We start from the raw sequence: 19,313 nt of genomic DNA, 5'->3' as shown, positions 1-19,313 counted from the left end.
ACAACAAACTAAGGGATGCAAAATGGATGCCTGGGACCCTCCTTCCAAGCAGTTTCTTTGACCCAAAAGGCAGCCAGGCAGGGAGTGGGGTAATGTGAAGAAAGTGAAATGGGACCAGTCTGGAAGAGGACAATGGTAGGAGGGTGCGGTGGACAGCTGGTTGTTTTGCCACGTAAGGCCTGCTCGCACCTTCTCCTCAAGAAACTGACAAAATGTCAAGATTCCTCATCACCTTAGACTACACACACAAATCTCCCATTCCCACAAATGGCAGCCTAAGGCCTAGCCCTTAGCATCAACACAAAGCTCTTTGTGCCCTATCACGCTCCCATGACGCCTAAGTAGACGCAAAAACACTAGTCGGGCACATCGTATGCTCTCCTACTCAGAAAACATACCGAGTTTTTCTGCCAAACCCATAAAAGGCACACCAGCAAATAGGACCCAGGTACTACAGACTCGCCCATCAACATCACAGGTTTCGCAGCCTCCTCTGCAGCTATCCCATTAACGCCCCCCCCCTCTCAACATTTTCTTACAGAGCCATGAGCAGCGAGGCCAACTAAAACATCCGAAAGGTAGTGTATACAAGATCCAATTACATAAATGTTTACCATGCTGATGACTGGGACAGCATTTTCAAAAAAGAGTACTGATGAGGCATTAACAAAAAGGATGGCTGTTAAAGATGGTAGCCCAGACTCCATTTTCATTTGTAAACCAAGTCATAAAAAAATGCTCTATTCAGGTTTGATGCAAGGGTTGAAGACACCCAAGTCACAAACCAGCCAGAAATGAAAGTTGATTTTGCATGGCAAATGTTACATTGACAGCGGAAAACATCGTTTCAGCCTTTTCTAAAATTCTCTTCACTATCACAAGACGAGGACGGACACTGGACCAGGCTTCAGAGAAGACTAGAAAAGTGGCACATTGATACATCTGTGAACATTTAACAAATCTATTATAGTAAAACTGAAAGCATAGGTGTTGCGACTTCAAAACCATACCTCAACATGAACACAGGTTAGTCGCATTTGAAAGTTTATATCAGGGGTACCTCCAAGCAGCTTCAAGGGAGTGGGTGGAGGGCAAAAATGTTCGATTTAGTCTTTGTATGGGGGCCGTATTGACCACTGGCCACTGCCAAAAAAATACCAAGCCCCCAAAACACTACCTTCAGTCATAATAATAGTGGGGTTTAAAAGCACATCGAGCAAATAATATTGATAAATCTGGTAAATTATTTAAATGCCACATCATGAGGCATTTCGCGGTTATATCGAGGAATTTTGGTGGTCACTTGTGCAAAATGGTGCACTTTAAAGCAAGTGGGCATGAAACATTATTAATACATAAAAGGACGCAGATTTCAATTTGTAGGGAGGGTTGAAAGTGCTCCCACAAGAAATAATTATGAAAAACGAAAGTGTGCCAAAGTATAATGCACTGAGCAAGTAACACTGAGCAAATATTTGATGCGATTTTTTTTTTTTTACGAAAAAAGAAAGCACATTTTTAGAATAGGATTGTAACACTGTGCATTTTAAGGCAAATTGGGCCAGTGCAATGCATATGAGGAATGAACTGCTATCGGGCGGCAATATCGTGACATACAAGGGCAACAGATGCAGGTGAGGCTGTGCAGAATGTCACTAGTGGGTCATTTCTAGCTGTGCGTGTGGGTATCTCATAGGTAAAGTTCTCACCAGTCACTTGGGGTCAAGCCGGTCCTTTTGAGTTGAAATCCTGCAGCAGGACCAACTAACCTTTTATTCTTTCAAGATCGATAAATACAGGGTAATGCCGGTTTTTACAGTGTTTACTTTAGAAGGAGGAGGGACCTGGCATGAAGCGCTATACAAGAACACAAACGATACTGTGCATAGAAGGCATTAGCTAGAATGGGATAGTATTACTGGGCATGTGAGGATGCACTGATGGCAGCAACCTTACATGTGGAGACTATGCCATTTTGAAAATATTCACATATTTCAGTGGTATTGCAAGCTGTGACGAAATGATGCCTGCTAGAGAATAACTACCATTGGATGGCATGACTTGGGCATTTCAGGTTGTGCTTGCGTATGATGGCAGCAACTGCATATATGATACCGCACTTTAAGGATAGGAAGGGCTACGAAAAAAAATATGACATTCAAAAGCCAAACCATAGAATTTCGAAATATTCATTTTTTAAATAACCTGCTTCATGGGATACACATTTTATTCTCGTTAGCTGCTCCCCACTTACCGCCCCTGGCTGTGGCAGACGTACCTGCTTTGATGCTAGAGTAATTGTTAATGGCCAAACGAATAACGTTTCAAAGGATCAGCAGAGAAGTTCTAAACGCATCACGCAGAACCCCGTACCAGCTTCCTGGCTGCAGGGTCTGCTTTGCAAGGAAGATGGAGCAGAGGTGAGGATGTGGCGGGTTGAAGGGACGAAGCAAATGGTTTGGTCACCAGCGGCCTGCGGGTCCCCATAATGAGCATGCCTAATTTCAATGGAAGTTTAAAGTGTAGAGTAAAAAGAGAATACACTTTTTCACTGGAGAGCTACTATTTAGTGCTACTATTTTGGTCTTCAGTTAGACGTCCGCACCTTCAACAGATCTAGACTGCATTCTCAGGCACTTCACCAGCAAACATAATCCACAAGGATTCAAAGAGCCCAGAACGGTCATTGACAAGAGACCTGGAGTGCAATTAGGGCTTCCTGTCCGAGGCTCATAATTTGTGAATAAAACATCTGGAGTCTGGAACATTCTTTTGGTAGCAGCTTGAACTCCAGAGACGTAACTATAAACGTAGAGACTCTATTGAAATATTTGGAAGCACACCTTAAAATCGATCATATCTTGGCATTGAATATAGGCACAATGGGTACTTGTGAAGTCTCTAGGCCTTTGGTTAAATGTAGACAAAAACCGTAAGGGTAGCCAAGCACCAGTGCATTGAACCTTCAGGTGCTGCTTCCAGGAGCTACTTGTGAAAAATGTTTATCCTGATTATTCAAATTCCTTTACCCTCTGCACAGGAATCCCATCAAGATGCCATTTACACTAGTCACCGTGCCCCAACATCACGCCTTGAAGTCTATAGTCCACCGTCCTGAGAAGACATGCACAGAATCCTTCTACCTCTGCAGGCCCAATGGGTCCATGATAAGTGAACGCCATCGCCAGCATATATCCATGCTTGATATGGGTCCGGGTTCATTCTAAAGGGGCTGCATCAGTAGCCTCAAGGGACCGCTTTCACATCCGCCATATGGACATTGAAAATAAACAGTGCCAGCTCCTGGCCCCCCTTTTCGTACTGAGGTGCTGTTACCGCCATTCCTAACCCTAGTCCAATGTCTCCTTTGGGCTGTTCCTTATCAACCTAAGCAGGTTCCCTTGGATACCATTTCCCAGCAATGTCTGTCACAGTAGCTCCCCAGATACAACAATGAACGCTGCAGAATGGTCACCACATGTAGGCCTCGAAAAAGATGTCCAATCAGCAGATGGAATTAAGAATACTGCACTCTACCAATGAACTGGATGAGACTTTTGTGACACATTGCTATACAATACCAGCACCTCTAAAACACACAAAGCATTGTCCCACATATGCCCATCAGGAAGAAATACTCTCACCTATATGTGAACGCGCAGGAGATGGTCTGGACTAAAAGGGTTATGTTAGCAGAGTTTATAAAGCACACTACCACCCAAAGTTATCTTAGTGCTGGGAGCCCACGTGGCTAGATACTGTAGCCTAGAAAAGAAAGGTCTTCAGGGACTTCCTGAATTGTAAATGATTGGAAATATTTCTGAGTGCGAGCGGCAGGTCATTCTACAACTGAGACGCCGCCACAGAGAAAGACCACCCTCCCACTCGAGAGCGGCAGAAGGAAGGTCCACGGAGCAGGCCAGCAGACCTAGAACGCAAAAGCTGATTAGGAACATAGCGACTAAATTTGTCAGGGAGATACTCTGGCCCCATGGTGAACACAATACACATTGAAGAGCAATGAAAGGCAACACACCATAGCACGGGTGAGCTTGGGCATTGAAGAGGTCACTATGCAGCTGCCGTACAGAGCAATAGAAACTGCATGTGTATAGAATTATCCTCATCTAGAAATTAATCAAGTTTTGTGGTGCACCTGCTTTGAGTGCTTACACAATACTGGTCTGCATACATCCCAGCAGTCCTTCTGAGATAAATGTGTCTGCAACATACACATGCCAGATGTTGCCAAATTCAGTTCAAATACTTCAGTTGCCTGCTGGAAACAACATACATGAAAGATGCTTCCCAACACCCTTGCACTAACCAATTTTTAGTTGCTGAATTGTGTCAAACAGGGGGCCAGCACAACATCATCCGGATATGAAAAAGGATCCACATTTATGTCACAGAAGACACCCAAACATTACATCAGTGCCCTCTTCGCACCACCTTGGCCGTTCCCACCCAACAAAGTCGAACTGGGACTCGAGCACCAATGAAAACGTGGCCCACAGTTGCAAATGGAAATTCATTACTTTTGTCATAGACTGAGTACTACCCAAGGGGGTAGGTTTTTGATGAAATGTGATGCAAATTGTGCAGTTTAAAGAATATTCATTCAGTAACACTGGTCAAAACTACTAGCTGCTTGGTGAATTAACTTATCAAACTGGCCCACACTAACATTTTTGGTTTGGGCATTGCCCTACTAACTGCCACACTACCTCTCTGCTCCCCAACCCCCGAGCACAGGCTTCTTTCTCCAAGTAAACCCACTTCTCCACAGTCCATACCTTGTAAGTGGGTCATGGACAGGCCTCTCAGGAATCGGGCGCATGTGGACGCCGTTTTGATGAAATATCAGTAAGGATAACGGGACCGATTCATCTGCAGGGTCAAGCCTCTATTATCACATGAGGCCTTCATAGTCCTAGTAGTTCCCACCCCCTTCTGCACACTATAGGTATCCTCACCGAAAGAAGGCAGGCTTGAGGCTAGCCATTTACTACTCTTAATCCACCTGCCTCTGGACTTCACCGCCCCCCTCTCGCTGGACTCAGCTGGCTTTAACCTCGTTTTCCAAAGCCGCTAGATTTTGACACTATACATTCCTCCATATATGCCAGGTGCAAACAAGGTGGGCTGCCAGACGGCTCAGCAGAGGTTTTATTAGCTCTGGCTGGAGGTATTCAGCACCAGCGCCCCTCCATGTTGATCCTTGATACCAAAGTAATATCCCAGAAAAGGCCTCCACCCACAGGATCTAGCACAAATATAATGTTACTTTATTCTCCTGAAAAGTACTGGTTGAGCCTATTTTTGGAGGTCTGGCGTGCAAATAGTTGTGCCCCTTTTTCCTGGTATAATTTATCATCAAATGGATAAAGTGCTTAACAGGCAACTGGTGGGACCTCCCTTAAAATAAAAAAAAAATAAAAAACTGCTTTGACAGTCTCCAAAATGTAAAATGTTTTGTCTGCATGGCCAATGCTCTAGGTGAGCAAGAGAAATCTTGGCAAAGAGCTTCACAGTGTCACCAAGGAGGGACATTAGAAACCCCACACAAGGTGCACACAGATGTAGTGAAGAATATAAGTACCCCACACATAACTCTGAATAATTGCCACAGTATTCGTGGCCTTCCTTCCAATACAGTGTTCACCAAAAATGCAGCAGATGTTACTTTTCAATAGCGAGTGGCATACGCCGACCTTACGGTCTTCAATGCAGCTTACAAAGCAGTATAGTCCCTAGCACCAACTCAATATACAGAATGCAACGGACACACAGGGCCTCATTACGACCCAGGCGGTAAGTTACCGCCTGGGTCGTACCTTTACCACCATGGCGTAAACTACGTTTACGCCATGGTGGTTGGCGGACTTACCGCCCCATTCCGAGGTGAGTGGGGCGGTAAGTCCCCATTAACCCATTTACCCTTCCCCATTCCCATTTTTGCCCCATAGGGCATAATGGGAGTGGGGAAGGCGTTAATTACGCCACCGTAAATTACGGTGGCGTAATTAACAACAAGGTCCCTTAGCGCCATGGATTTTAACACCTGCTAAAAGCAGGTGTTAAAACCTCCATGGCGCTAAGGGACCTCGGAATCAGGCGGTAAGGGTCGGCGCTGTTTACGCCGCCGTAAACCCCTTACCGCCTGGGTCCTAATGAGGCCCACAATCAGATTTGACCAACTAGCGTATTCTAACACCCAACGCCCAAAGTAAAGCCTAAAATTGGCACATGGGTAAGGATAGTTGCTCTTCCAAAATCTGCTCTTCTGCTCCCATTCCTCCACTGTTTAGTGTGGAAAGTGTTCACTCCATGTGAGGGCTAACGGACAGAAAAGATTCTGAGTGCGCCCAGTATTCCATGCATGTGCTTTTTTCACTATATCTCACAGCTTATCCCCACCCCATTTCGAAGAAGGGCGGTTAGGGAATGACAGGGTTCGACATCGGGGGGAGCTGGGGACCATTTAGCTCCTGCTTGTAGCCTAGAGGAGTCTGGTTAGCTTCACACTAACAGCACCCAGGAGCGACCATTGGCTCCCAGACCAAATGATGGCCAACAAACGCACCTAAAGGAATTTATCTCTGTGCGTTTGTGACAATCTATAACTAGGCATTATGACAGATCTATATGACAGTTAAAGCATAAGGGGGTCACAAATAAAGGACAAAGTAATAGGTTTGCATTTTATGTGGAAGTTAGAATTGCGTACTTGGATCCATGTGGTGTTACCAAATCCAAAAGTAAAGAATGCATTTTTTGGGGTGTTTCCCCCTAAAAGCCCCCTCTTTGCCCACGTATAAAACCAACACCCAACCCCCTGCCAACCAGTTTAACCCTTTACCCCATCCCACATATATTTTTAAAAAGCAATTCAGTATTTTTTAGATGTTTTCGCTTAAGATGCATTCTTTATTTTCTATTAGGTAAAATCACTGGATACCTTTGTACTAGCTCCTTGTTCACGATGGTAGCTCCTAATCACTGGTTAATGCTGGGTACCCACAAGCAGCTTTTAGCTCCTGCTCACCCAATCTCAATTTCCAACCCTGAATGATCATGCAGCCCAGTTCAGAGTGGCCTCTGTGTAGTCTGGAGGGCCCAGCTGAGCATGAATATCCACTCTTAAGAGCATCATATTTCTTTAAGGGTTTAAACATTGGTCAGAAGTTGGTCCAGTTTGCTGCAATACATCCCGTAATGGGCGTTGGGATGAGAATATGCATTCACCAGGTTAAGCAGAGTCATCTGTGATTGAAAAGAGACAGCCATCTCCAATAGGATCTTGTTACTCAGGTCCTCTTCCAGATGGAGGTTTACGCTATTGCTCACGTAAATTACCAGGCGGAATGTCTAAGTCTGAAAGTGGCCAGGTCTCCTGGAAAGATGGTCAATGATGGAAGGTTCCACTCCTAGTGGGGACCTACTACATTCACCAAGACAAACAATCAAGAACTAGCTGCAACATCCTCTCACGCCTCAGGAGTTTCGGTACAAGCCTTAGTAAGAGCCTTTATGCGCGTTCCAGGGAGAAACTTAGGAACGCGCCTTGGAGCACGTTCGTGATGACTAAACCGCAGTCAAGTTTTTGCAGGAACCACCAGAGTAAGACCGGAAAGCCGCCTTGGAGCAAATGCTGAAGCGGTTAAGCATCTGGAACAGAAGCACTACGTCCAGTGGATTAGTTAAAAATGCAATTGATTTATTGCTTGCTTGTTAGGCGCATATACAATAAGAATATACCGTTTCAAAGTGCACACAGGGCAGAAGGGCTGCATTGTGGGAAATACATTATAACACAATATTAAGAGCAGAGGGGGAGGAGGAAGAGGGATGAGCCTACTATGCCTGTGAGTATTCAGAACGTGCAAGTGCAGAAAGGAAGAGGGAAGAGGGGGTAAGTGCTGGGGAGTCCGAGCTCGTGGGTGAGCCATGGATGAAGTGCTGGGGGGGGGGGGCGTGGCCTGGAGCTCATGGCGAGTGGGAGCTGAGTCGCCGTGCTCCGGCCGAGGCGCCGTATCCTGATCCTTTTGCCTGCCTAATATTGCACCTGAGACGGACAGAACAGGCTCCGAGAGGAGGGGAACCGACCCCGAATACGTTACTGTGGTCTTCCCTTGGACTCGGACCTCCAAACCCACGGATTCTTCCCGATAAAGGTCCTCCCCCCCCCCCGGCGGGACCCAAGATGGCGGCCATCTTTCGAAGCTGAGGTCGCAGGAGAAAGCCAGCCGCCTTTGCAGCGAAACCGACTTGTAAACTGCTGCTGCGACTGAATCGGGGAAGAAGAGCCTCCACCTCCGCCCGAGCCCGAACCTCTGCTGCGGGGTGCCAACTGGGAGCTCCCGACCGGGGAGACCGGGCCCGTGCCCTGGACAACACCACCGAGAGAGGCGGCGCCGACTCCCCGGTGCGGGGACCCCTGCCATCGACAGCGGAAGAGGGTGGAGGTGAGAAGAGCACTGGCCGACGGTATAAACTAAATGATATATTCCTCCGAGACCTTGATCATCGACTGCGCAAACCGCACCACCCTGCTTCCGGAACCATAAACTCCCCAACCTCGCCCATCATGGCAGCCAGCAACAAGACGAAGGCAACCACCATGGACACGTATGTGTCCGCTAAAGTAAAAACTCCTCTGCAGCCATGCGCTTCCACTCCCGAAACTCCCCAAGCAAAACCGGCAGACTCTCCCGAAAAATCAAGCTCAAGTGCTGGAGGCAATTGCATCACTGCGCGCATTTATAGATTCCAGAATCGGGGAGTTCAAATCCGAGCTACAACTCATGCGCCAGGATGCCCGCAACCTGACAGAAAGAGTAACCTCCGCCGAATTGACCATAAAGGAGACGTCGGGAGATACAACGGAGCTGAAAGCTAAGGTCCTGGACCTAGAACGTAAGGTGCTCACACTCGAGGCCAGGGCTGAGGAGGCCGAGGGCCGAGCCAGACGCGCCAACATCAGAATTCTAGGGGTGCCGGAGGGGAGTGAGGGCCCGAACCCGACGGCCTATAGAGAATCCCTGATACAACAGGAGGTGGGCGCTGGAAAGCTGACGCAAGGATTTTCGATTGAAAGGGCGCACAGATCACTACAGAAGAGACCCCTGCCGGGCTCACACCCTCGCCCTATAATTGCTAAAGTTCTCAACTTCCAGGACAGAGAGATCATCCTCCGGCACTCCAGAGAGGAGGGCCCCATTGAACGTGGGAGCTCGAAGATCACGATCTACCCCGATTACACCCCGAAAGTCCAACGGGAGAGGAACTCATTTGTGCCGATTAAAGCCCGACTCAGGCAACTGAACCTGAAGTATATGTTGCTATACCCCTCCAGACTGAAAGTGATCCACAAGGGCAGGGCGATCTTCTTGGAATCCCCGGCCGCCGCAAACATGTGGCTGGAAGACAACAACCTAGCTGCAGATAAAGACCCTCAACCCACTAAAAATTGAAGAACCACGCGCGCCTGAGACATCGAGGATGCCGTGACTCATAATCCCAACTTGGACGTAAGGCAAATGACCTAAGAGAAGGTAAAATCACCCAACAGTTAACAGTGATGATGCGGCCCTTCCTCGGCCCACGCCAGGCACAGGGCCCCGCCTCCCACGAACAGTACAGGACAGGCCAGTTGCCTGACCGACCTCCCTCGTGCCCGACACCCGGATGGGTTCTGACGGTACGAGAGCGCCTGAGCACCAGCAAGACCTTGTTGCTGGGCGCACCAGTTACAGTTTTGTCAATTGTTTTTGTTCACACCACAGTCCTTAGAATATTAGCGGAGCGGAAACATGGGACCGGAGGCCCTTGGGGGCGGTGGAAGAGAAAACACCAGAACCCAGAGGGAAAGCCACACCACCTGGAGACAGGGGCGGCAGGGAAGATGAAACCAAGACGCAAGCCCAATGGCACTCCAACTTAAGGTGATGACGTGGAATGTGAGGGGCATGGGCACGTACCTGAGAAGGAACCGGATCCACTCCTACCTGCGTAGGAAAAAGGTGTCAATAGTGATGCTTCAAGAAACCCACCTCACGGAAGAAACCACAGCTAAGTTATCCGATAGATGGGGAGGTATAGGGAAAGGGGCGCCATACTCCAAATTCGCCAGAGGAGTGTTTACGTGGGTGAGCCCGACTGTGCCCTTCCACCTGCTGGGCTACGAAGCCGATAAAGAGGGCAGATACCTAATATTATGGGGTACCATTGAATCCATGCCAATCTGCCTGGTGAACTCATACTTTCCGCAACACGGAATACCCTCACACCTCTCAACGCTCAGTGCCAAATTGATTCCTCGGAGAGAAAGTGCCTTCATATGGGGTGGCGACTTTAACTCCATCATGAACGTTGCTGTGGACAGATCAGACCCCTCCCGTCTCTCAAATAGCCCTGCATCCAACGCGCTAAACACTGCAATAGAACAGCTCGACTTGGTGGACATCTGGAGGGAACAACACCGCACCGAGAGGTGCTACTCCTATTATTCTGCCCTGCACAAGGTCCACACGAGACTAGACTATCTGTTCATAGATCGTGAGCTGGCTCAACAAGTGGACGACACACTCTACCTGGGCAGAACCATATCCGATCACTCACCGCTGATCATGCAATGGGCCCCCAGAGGACCCAGACCGCCTATCCCGCTATGGAGAATGCCACCCGCAGCACTCCGACTACGCATTTAGGGAGGAACTTGGCACCAAACTTGAGGAATACCTGGACATTAACACAGGCTCAGTGTCAAGCTGGAACACACTATGGGAGGCCATGAAGGTTGTAACAAGGGGTGAAGTTATATCAGGTGCCAGAGGTATCCGTAAGCTCCTGAGACTGGAACTGGAGGAACTGGAGAACAAGATCACCCACCTGGAATCCGGAATCAATATCATGCCGGACACCGAAATAGAACTAAAGGGCACCCGGGAAGAGTGCCTTTTGGCCTGGAACAGACTGTCCAAATTTGACTACACGACCTGCATAGCCAGAGCTCACAAAGAAGCGGATAAGCCTGGTAGAATGTTGGCCTGGCTGTGTAAGCGCGAGTTCCCAAGACATCTCCCAACTGAAATAACCGATGAAAGGGGGATAACTCACCGGACGCAGCGAGACATTAACTCAGCTTTTGCGGCCTTCTACTCCAGATTGTACGCCCACGACACCAAAATACCAGTGGACGACATCAAGGCCACACTGGCCGAGATTGAGCTCCCACGACTGATGGAGGCCCAAAGAGAGCTAATGGATGCGGAAATCACTACAGAGGACGTGACTGACGCGATTAAATCGCTGACCACTTGTAAAACCCCGGGGAGCGATGGGCTCCCGCCTGAATTTTACAAAGCGTACGAAGCGACCCTTGCTCCGACCCTCCATAAGGTGTATATGGAGGCATACGAAAACGGAAACTTACCCAACTCCATGAAAGAGACAATCATCATCCCTATACTCAAACCCAACAAGCCCGCCAACAACTGTGAATCATACCGACCAATTGCCATGCTAAACTACGACTGCAAGATCCTGACCACAATCCTGGCTAAGAGGCTGGTGAGGGTGATTGGAACCCTGATTCATGAGGACCAGAACAGTTTTGTACCAGGACGCAATACCACCGCGAACCTGAGGAGGCTCCAACACATCATGGCAGAGACCTCTGATCGGGACGAGGACCTAGCAGGATGCCATAAAAGCCTTCGATTCAATCTACTGGGAGTGACTGATCGAAGTGCTAAAAGAATTCGGCTTTGGCGAGAGCTTTGTAAAGTGGGTCGAGGTATTGTATAACACACCGACAGCGAGAGTGAAGACTGGTAGGACATTGTCCGAAGCCTGGCCGATACAGCGGGGAACGCGGCAGGGATGCACGTTATCCCCAATGTTATACATACTGGGCCTGGAGCCAGTGGCTGCCTACTTCAGGGCACAACACTTTGATGCGGGCATTGGACTGGGAAGTTGCCATGCCATAATATCCATGTATGCGGACGACGTCCTCCTGTACTTGAATAACCCCCAGCTCAATGCACAAGTCGCGTTGGACATCCTCGACAACTATGCCCGATACTCTGGAATAACATTTAGCAAACTAAAGTCGTGTGCGTTCCCATTGGGTCTGGATAAGCCCGACCCTTCCAGATGTCAGGATACAATGGCAACCAGAGCAGTTCAAATACCTGGGAATCGAAGTGTGTCATACCCCAGCGCTCACGCACGAACACAACACGGAAAAAGCAGTAAGAGCCCTCCGCAAGTCTATGACCTTCTGGTCGAAGTTACCACTGGCGGTAATGGGTAGAGCGGCAATAGTCAAGATGATAGTTCTCCCCAGTTTCCTATACCACTTCACGAATGTATGCTTCTACATCAGACCCCCCTTCTTCAAAAAACTAGACTCTCTAATCAAGGACTTCATATGGGGGTCAGGCCTGGACTGGCCCACCGGGACACCGGGACATCCCCCGGTGGGCCTCTGGCCGCATAGGGCCTCTTTTGGCGGAAGGATACACATGACATGTCCCGTGATTCCGCCTGGGTGGTTTTCTTTGAATTGGCTGCCTGCTGGCTGCCACCACCGACCAAGGCAGGCGCTGCACTTTTTTTTCTTCCAAGCAGGCCTGGGCATGGGCAGCTGGGCTTGCGCCTGAGGACCTGGGCCCCGGGGAACGCACGTGCCCTGCACACAACGTTGCGCAGGTCAGGTGCAGGGCAGGCTGCAGGCAGCAGCCGGGCAGCAGCTAAGTGCGTGAGGCCTTCGGCTGGATGTCAACTCGAAGGTAAGCAGAAGCAGATGCTTTTATTTATTCCCCAAATAAAAATGCCATTCTGCATGCCAGAATATACATCCTGCAAATGGCACCTTTTGGCAACATATTTGCTGATATGAAATGTGCGACTTTGATGGTATGGCGCGTTGAGGTGGTCAATGAAAGCAGTGCAGTGTGCCACGAAATACACAGGTCCTGTGGGCTACCTAAGGGTGCAATCATGTTACTGAATTTGCGTGTCAACTTTATAAATATGTTAAACTCCATTCCCTTTTAAAACAGTACTGATTTTCTTTTCCGTTAGTGAACATACTGTACAGCCATGTTCCAGTAGGCCCTTTTTAAATGTACAAAGAAGCTTTTTATTGGCTTTTAAATTTGGCAGCTACTCATAATGAAGCATATTTCAAATGGTGGTACAAAATATTCAATGAATTTGCAATGTTGGCTTCATATATTCTGATGTCTGAATGCACTGAAAAAGCCTACGGAATGGCGCTGAAAGCAGACGCTATGATATCCCTTTAAATACTGTATTGCATAAATGTACAAAGTCAGTCTCCTTAAAGAATGTACAGAGGGTACAGCTTTCCAAAACAAATGCGCTTATAAGCTAGAAGCACACGTTCCTTCCACCTCACGAGATGCTATACATGCACGGAGATGCACAGAAATGTGTATAGGCGTGAGCTCGCCATTAGCTGATGATTTTAGAAGGTGCCATGGCCATCCCATTGTGATAGGATGCAGTGCCTTGGTGCCAATGCAGTTGAGTTGACGTATAATACTTGTGCGTAATGGGCAACTAGGTATAATGTACACGCCGGCCATGCCGACATGTGTGTGTACGACAATGTCAATATTCATTCCGGTTCAATGCGAACATTATCAATATGTTACCTGTTAAATGTCAAATAGAGAACACGTGTATCACGTGCAAAAACATGTGTATTATGTATGTTTCTACCCAGTCTCCATTGCTCACAGATGTTTCCGCCATTTTCATTCGTAATTATATGCCAATCGCGTGTTAGAGCATGGAACTCTGCTGCACTTTTAGGTCCCAGCCCATGACCGGTGTAAAATCTCTTTCATATCACCACATCACAATGACCAGGCTTGTAGCAGCGTTTCGCCTATGTCTTGGATGGGTGGGTTTGTCTGTCTGCGTGCTTTCCTTCTTTATATTGCACGTTTAATAAAGCGTTACAAGACATATACAGAGCGTCCCCATGATAATATAAAATTAATTTCATGTCTCGACATAAGACGCATTGCCCCCTAAATAGCCATATTCCTGTACATGAACTGAGCGCACCGGCCGTGATCACAAGATGTACATACATGCAGCTGCCTACTTGGCCCTGCAGCTGTACACATGTTCAGGGCTCCTGGCCGCTGGTAACACAGATAGGGAAGGGGGTCTGCAGCATATCTAGCTGGGCCCCAACACCAGTCACTCACTCACTTACTCACTCAGGGACAACTGATTCCTTGCTCCAATAGCGCCCAACCAAAAGCAACATTTATTGACAATGCTAAACCTCTGCATGAAGCCATGCAGGCCACACAACCTCAAACCGGCTTATGTCCCCCAGACCGATACAAGCAATGAAAAGCTTCTGCCCACCTGCCCCCACATTCACATCCTCCCCCGCAGGTTAGAAGTAACAATACTTTAGACTACTTTTTCCTTTGTAACTCACTTTCTCATCGAAATCTCTAAGAGGTACTTAGATAAGTAATGTATAATAGATTACAGACACTGCTTCGAAATTATTCTCTTTTTTTCTTTTGGATGAATTGCAGTCACGTTTGATGATTTGTGCACAGCTAATCCGCTGGCAGTGTGGAACCAAGAGTAAGTCAAAGGTTAAATCAAGGAGTGCTTTTGATTTCATTTGTCTATGCACGCAGCTTGGCTAAATCACAGTGGATCTCATGTCCCCCTGTCAATCAGGGCTGGACTGGCATACAGGGAAATCTGAAGATTTCCTGGTGGGCCTCTTCACTGTGTGCCTCTTCAGTATTTAATCTTCAAATGTTATCATAGGAAAAGGGTTGGGCTTGCTCAAAATGTGTAACATGGGGCCACTTTGAAAATTATTTCCAGGGCCCCTTTTGGTTCCCAGTCCACCCCTGATGGGGGTCGTCCAGACAAGATCTCCCTGCCCACACTCACGCTCCCGTACAAAGAGGGTGGGATACAACTGCCCGATCTGCAAAGGTACTACCTAGCCGCGCAGCTCAGCCACACAACGAAATGGCTCTCTGACGATCTCTCAGCAGAAGTGGGGCTCCTGCGACATTCGACTCCCAAGCTGTTCCCTAAAGAAATGCTTTGGAACCCGACGAAACAAACCTCTGGAGTCCCCATGATTGTCAACCTGGGCAGGCAGGTATGGGCCAGAATTGGCTTCCTTCGACAACTGAAACACCCTTACAATCCCAACACTCCCATCCTGGTGGATGTGTGCAAAACTCAGGCAGACTTAGCGACAGCTAGGAAATGGGAGAGAGCCGGAATCTATACATGGTGAGACCTGTTTGAAGACGGCACGTTCAGAGAACTCGAATCGCTACAAGCAAACGAAGGCATCCCGAACACCCAGTTCCTGTGGTACCACCGCCTCAAGCGGACAGCAAAGGCACAGTGGCCTGTCTGGCCAGAAGAACCCCCGCCGGACCCCCTCCTCCAGGAGATGTACGATTTAGTAGACGGTTGGAAACCAGTCTCCCGCTTGTACACCAAACTAAATGATAGACCAAACCCGAAAAGCGTGTCCCTGAGACGGAAATGGGAATCCGAAATAGGGACCACGCTAACTGACAGTGAATGGGAGCGAATACTACTATACCCCAAAGAGGTGTCGAGGAACATTAGATTTAAACAAGTTCAATTGAACGTGCTATACAGGACATACATGACCCCACTAAGAGTTGCCACCTTCAACAAACATGCACCGCCGAACTGCCCCTGGTGCCGAAATGACAAAGCGGACATGATCCATATGTTTTGGACCTGCACCAAAACAGCGAATTTCTGGTCCATGGTGGAACGTACCTGCACCGAAGCGGGACTCACGAGATATGAGTGGAACCCAAAGGAATGCCTACTGGGAGCCCATCCCATACCCGGCAAATACAAACACCTGGTCAAACTAATGGATCTAGCCTGCATCCTTGCAAAAAGGTCCATAGCAATGGCATGGAAATCCCCGGGGGGCCCAAGGCATGGACGTTGGCTTGCGGACCTGGAAAAGTGGACGGAGGCAGAGACCAGGGCCTGGCAGGATGGAATCCGCTCGAACGATGACGACACCAACGACACCCTAGACTCGTGGAAGGCCCTGGTGCGCGACATCCAATTTGCCTCCGACCACAAACCCCCCTGAGCTTTCACCCGACTAGAGATTTGCTTGTGACTTACCCCCACGTATGGTCAACCTAATAACCAACCCCCCGTGACCTTGGGTGTGCAGCGCACCAGCCCCACTCCCCCCGCTACAATTACGAACAATATATTGAACTACGAGGACTGTGGTAGTGAAGTAGTTAATTAGTTAATTTGACTTAGCTAGTTTGTTGTGTTACCGTTTGATGGTTGTGTTGTATTTATATAAATGCCAATAAAATACTTTAAAAAAAAAAATGGATGAAGTGCTGGGAATGTTGAGTGCTACACGGCCTGGGCAGCGGGAGGTTAAGTGCGAGTCTCCAGAGCGGAGGGCATGCAGATGCAAAATGCTGTGGAAAGACAGGAGCTGAGAAGAATTGGTGTGGGAGGTCAAGGCCCCAAAGACGCCCAAGGGCCAAGGACACTGATTCAGCGACTGTGGGATTTGCAGAGGAGAGAAAGAGGGAAGGAGGAGGAAAAGAGGAAAGTCTTAAGGAGCATCGGGAATTTGAGAAGATCCTCAAGCTCAGCTTGAGGAGCTCAAGGTGCCTGAGGAGGCTATTCCAAAGGAGGGAGCCCACAGATTAACGTGAGCTACCCCCCTTCCCTCTGTTTAGCAACATGCTTTACACACAGAGTTGGCGCCAGAGGAGCGAAGTGGTCTAGAAGGATAGTATTTTGTGAGATAAAGTTGAAGATAGTGTGGTCCCCGGGCCCAGACAGCCTTGTGGGTGATGCATTTGAATTTAATACGTGCACCAACTGGGAGCCAGTGAAGACTTTGTAGTGCAGGAGAGATGCAGTGCCAGGGCTTAAGGCCAAGGATATATCTTGCTGCCCTATTCTGGTTAAGCTGAAGGGGTCGAAGAGTGGAGGAAGGAAGATTGAGGAGGCTATTACAGTAGTCAAGTCTAGAGAGAACAGTGGTTTGAGTCACATCGAGCCTCTGAGGGAAAGGGAGAAAAGGTAGAATTCCTTTGAGAAGGAAGAGCTGATAGTGGACTTCTTGGCAATGTCCTGAGTGTGAAGGGGGAAGGAGAGAGAGGAGTCTAAGATGACTTCAGTTGAAGGAGCAGGGGGAGAGCCTAAAGAGGAAGGCCAGAGTGAGGGGAAGAAAGAGGGAACAGGGGTCCAAACGGGAAGGATGTCAGTTTTACAGGTGTTGAGGCAGAGATCATTGGAGGCGCACCAGGAATGGATAGCAGATAGGCAGTCTGGGATGATGGAGGGTGCAAGAGGGTCAGCAGGGAGTTCTGAAGAGCTGTGTGTCATCTGCGTAACACTGGAAGTTGGATGAGAAGGAGACGGTGAGGCGTGCAAGGTAGATGTTAAAGAGCCAGGGGGAGAGAATGGAGCCTTGGGGGACACCTCAGGTGGAGATGGAAGTAGGAGAAGAGAAGGGGCTCAGGATGACTCGGGAAGAGCGGTTAGTGAGGAAAGAGGACAGCCAATCCCGTGTCGTTCCGAGATATCAAGTGTACCGTGGAGCCTTTGAATGAGGATGGAATGGTTAACTTATAATGCAGAGGAGCGGTAAAGCAGAATAAGCACAGCTGGGGAGTTGGAGTCCAGAGATGTGAGCAGTTCTTCACGGGTGTTCAGAAGAGCAGTTTCCGGGTTTTTTCAGGAATGGGCACACCAGGGAGTGCTTAATGGGGTAGGGGAAAAATCCAGCGATAAAAGAATGATTGCAGAAATCAGCGAGAGCAGAGGCAAGAGAGCCAATGTTTTCCTTGATGGTCCTGGAGTTCCATGTAATAATGTCCCCTCAAAAATATCGGCATGCAAAAAGATTGCCGAAAAATGGTCATTTTTTGTGGGGACATTATTGCATGGAACATGCGGGGGACACCCCTGCAACCCCCAAACCCTTTTTTATTTTTCATGGGGAGCGGGGGGACACCCCCGCAGCCACTGTCGCTATATATATGGTCACCTATATAATGTCGCCACAACCTTTTCCTGGCAACATTATATACGGCGACCATATATATATGGATATTATTACCAGTTAACGGTCCTGGATGAGCAAGGGGAGACCTGTTTAGAAGAACCCTACATGAAGAGGACAACTCTGGTAAAATTCCTCAGGTGTGACAGGAGAGAAGAAGGAAAAGGAGGAAGGGTGTGGGATGGGTTGTGAGGGAGTGTAGAAACGGAGGTCAGAATGTCCTGAGTTTTGGTGGCAAAGTGTGAGGCCAGTGCATTGCAGAGGGCCTGGGAAGGAGAAGGAGAGGAGGAGACGGCGGAGGGGTTGGTTAGCTCCCTGCAGATGTTGAAAAGTTCAGCCGAGTTATTGGATGCGCCATAGACCTGTGCCTGAATATGGGCTCTTTTCTTTGCACGGATGGCGAGTCTGTATTGCCTTCGAAGCAGGTGGCAGGCCAGTTTGTCAGAGGAAGAGTCTGAGGTTAGCCACGTCCGTTCTACAGCCCTGCAAGTCTGGTGTTGTACCAGCTGTTACACTTAGAGGCAGGTTTCAGACGGATCCTCATGACTGGGGCAAGAATGTCAAGAGTGTTGGTGATGGTAAGATGGAGGTTGCTGAGGGCAGAAGTAGAGTCAGTGGTTGGGGGGGTGAAGGTGGAGGCGAAGGCAGCCGCAGTCACTCGTTTCATCGGGCGAGCATTAGTGAACGAGGATGGTGCGATTTTTGGGTTTGGGGGGCAGTCAGGGTAACAATGGGGACCCCCTTCTCAAGAAAGGCTCAGTTATTTGTAGGTTTATCCCAGGATCATGAAGAAAATGGACCAACACCAGTGCTTCTGGAACTTCACACAGGGTTTTGAAACTGGACCCACCACTTCATCACAGCCAAACCCCTAGAGCCGCCTGGTAGTTTGCCATATTTATTCTATAGATGGACATCACTGCCATGGCAGGACAGGCAGGGAAATCTATAGGCCACTGAAACAAAGTTAGCTCTTTTACTGCGTAATGTTTTACAGGGATATTCAGTGTGTCACTTCCTATGTCCTGATGCAATGTATGTTGGCGTGTTTACAGGGATATTCAATGATTCACTCCCTAGGCCCTCATGCAATGTGTGTTGGCGCATTAACAGGGATATTCAGTGCGTCACTCCTTATGCCCTGATGCAATGTGTGTTGGCGTATTTACAGGGA

At 48.5% G+C, this 19,313-nt stretch overlaps 1 protein-coding gene across 1 annotated transcript in view; it reads right to left on the bottom strand.

The window, feature by feature from the left end:
* The window catches only part of MTHFD1L (methylenetetrahydrofolate dehydrogenase (NADP+ dependent) 1 like), a 2,103,853-nt gene that overhangs the window by 1,769,015 nt on the left and 315,525 nt on the right, over positions 1-19,313 (bottom strand). The gene's annotated exons all lie outside the window — the stretch shown is intronic.

This window comes from Ambystoma mexicanum, chromosome 4q (genome assembly GCF_040938575.1).
Source record: "Ambystoma mexicanum isolate Mex_15411 chromosome 4q, UKY_AmexF1_1, whole genome shotgun sequence".
NCBI lineage: Eukaryota > Metazoa > Chordata > Amphibia > Caudata > Ambystomatidae > Ambystoma > Ambystoma mexicanum.
This window is presented reverse-complemented; position numbering and strand designations above follow the sequence as displayed.